Genomic DNA, 2,650 nt, shown 5'->3' with positions numbered 1-2,650 from the left:
AGCATCTGGTTCCAACTGAAGGCTCTTAACTGTTAAAATGAACATCTAGAAGAGACTAAGGGCTTGTAACTTTACAATGAGCATCTAGAACAGATTAAAGGCTTCAAATTCGATGACGAGGAACACACTTTGAGACTAATAATGGTTGGAGACGGCTTGAATGGGTAATGAAGAAAAACTTTAATATAACTTTAACATAACAGCAAATGTACAACGTTTCGTTTCTACAAGGTTTTGTCATCATCAGGTACTGTTATGTTAAACTTATATTAAAGTTTTTCTTCATTACCCAATCAAGCCGTCTCCAACCATTACTAAACTGATATGCTGTTTTATATTTGGGGGCATGTTCTGTATCTTATAGTGACACAAGTATGTACCCTATCTCAAATAAACCGCTAAATTTTAAAACTGTATTTGTATTTATTATTGTTAGATAACGAGATAATAATGAATCTGATAACAGAATGTCAAAAACAGACCGCGTTCACATACTTTGGATGTGTTGAGACGCCAGTGATTCAATTTATAACAAAAACAAGCATGAATAGAAGTAAAAGTAATATATTTTATAGAGAAAGTGAGAAGAGTTCCATTTAAACATTATGTATCTCTACTGTCACAACTTTTTATCACAGACTTTTAAACTCATATTATGGGTGAGGTCATATAACTATAAAGTTATAAAACATTTACAAAACAGTTTTAATTTTTAAAACCAATCAAACCTATTTCTCGTTTTATTATTAGTTCTAATCTAAATAATTTAGCATAATTTATACAAGATACATAGATTACTTAATGCTTATTTTATGTAAAATATTAATCCTGATATGGTTTCTTCTATAAATTTCATAGAATAATAAAACTGATGTTAAAAAATATTTTGGTGCTTTTTGTAAACATATTTTGAAAAAATAATGTTAATTTCTTAAGTACTCTTGTATTTATATTTTTGCTAAGAGGTTATACGTGGATCTTCCCCTGGAGAACAATCACTTTAAGCAACTACCTGTAAAGGAAGTCGAAAGAGTGTATTTTATTAAACATAAAACTTTGTTGAAAGTGCCCCAAAACTGTTTAATTTCGTTTTTTCTCCTTTATTTTCTTAACGTAAGTATTCACACGATGAAATTATGCTAAAACTTGTTTTCGTTTTACTTACAAGATAAGAATAAACAAATATCCATGAATTTCAAGTTAGTTTCCTTAATCACGAACCACAAAATTGCGCCGATAGAATATATAATTATGTGCCCACGGTACGCTACAATTCAAGCTTTTATTAGTTTGCTGATAGCTGGATTCAAAAATTATCATGTAAATAACACTTGGATTGTGACGACTAAACAAATTTTGACGTAAATTTCATATTTGATTGCCATCTGCTGGTGTGTTTAAAAAGTTAAAGTTCTAGATAATTAAAATTTAACAGTTATAGTTTTGTTTGAATTTCGCGCAAAGATACTCGAGGTCTGCCTGTGTTAACCATACCTAACATTGCTGTGATAGAAAGGAGCTATTCAACACCACCAACTCTTGGGTTACTCTTTTATCAACGAATATTGCCCACACAGCTGAAAGAGCGAGCATGTACGTTGAGGGGATTTCGAACTCACGACTCGCAAATTGCGAGCCAAGCGCCCTAACCACAAGGCCTACAATTATAGAATCTCCTATCAAACATTAATGACGTAATATTTGCACTAGAAACATAGGATTCAAGAAATACGACTAAAAATGTACAAAATAATAAAATAAACAATCTAGAGTTTCAGTTTCTTTGTTTTTGGTTAATGCTTAAATTTTTAGAAAATGTAGTTTCTTCTACGAATCATAACATCAAATTACCCAGGACTCCCCAAAGCCCTAATGTTGAATCCATTGTTATCCACACTAAATAATAAAAAAAAAGATGTTCTTTATTTAAAGAAAAAAAAATCATTTCAAAATTTCAGAGCAAACCAGTCTTCAAGTTTTCCGTTAATATGGAAGTTTGAGTCACAAACTAATTACAACAAATGAAATTTGACCTGTATGGTAACATTTTATAGCTTAGAATTGCTTTCGACTTTTTATTTGTTTTTCACATTATCAACGCTAATTCATCGAAATGCACATAAGAAGTTTTAAGTAAATCGCCGTGGGCACTTTGTGAATTTTTTTTTCTTTCTTTTTTTGTTCGCATCCGGCGTTACATTCCTTGCAAGCTCTAACTCAAAATTGTACTTACCGCCACACTGGGTGAAGAAGTGATGGTTATAAAAACAGTAATGAGGAGCTTCATAAATAAATCATTCAAGGTAATGGGAAACAGTTCGTTTCAGAGTCAATGGCTTTTTGATGAGACATTTATAGAACTAGTCTGCCTTTGTTTGCATACATATTATCCCGGTTTTGAGTTACATGTCACTAGAAATGTCATGATTCTTATATTTCTTTTTCTAATTTTTCAATGTATCTCCTATTTTAAATATGCATAAAACTTACTCAGGTTACTTACTTAAAGTTACTTACTCAAGTTTAAGAAGATTGATGACAGTACAAGAATCTTTCGCTCAGTCGGTTTTTGTGAAATAAAAATTGCAGGTAAGTGTAATTTTTGAGTCCAAAATAAAATATAAGAAACATTTTGCAACCTGGTAAAAAG

Source organism: Limulus polyphemus, unplaced genomic scaffold (assembly GCF_000517525.1).
Source record: "Limulus polyphemus unplaced genomic scaffold, Limulus_polyphemus-2.1.2 Scaffold840, whole genome shotgun sequence".
Classification (NCBI taxonomy): Eukaryota; Metazoa; Arthropoda; class Merostomata; order Xiphosura; family Limulidae; genus Limulus; species Limulus polyphemus.
The sequence above is the reverse complement of the archived record's forward strand: the minus strand, read 5'-3'. Positions refer to the sequence as shown.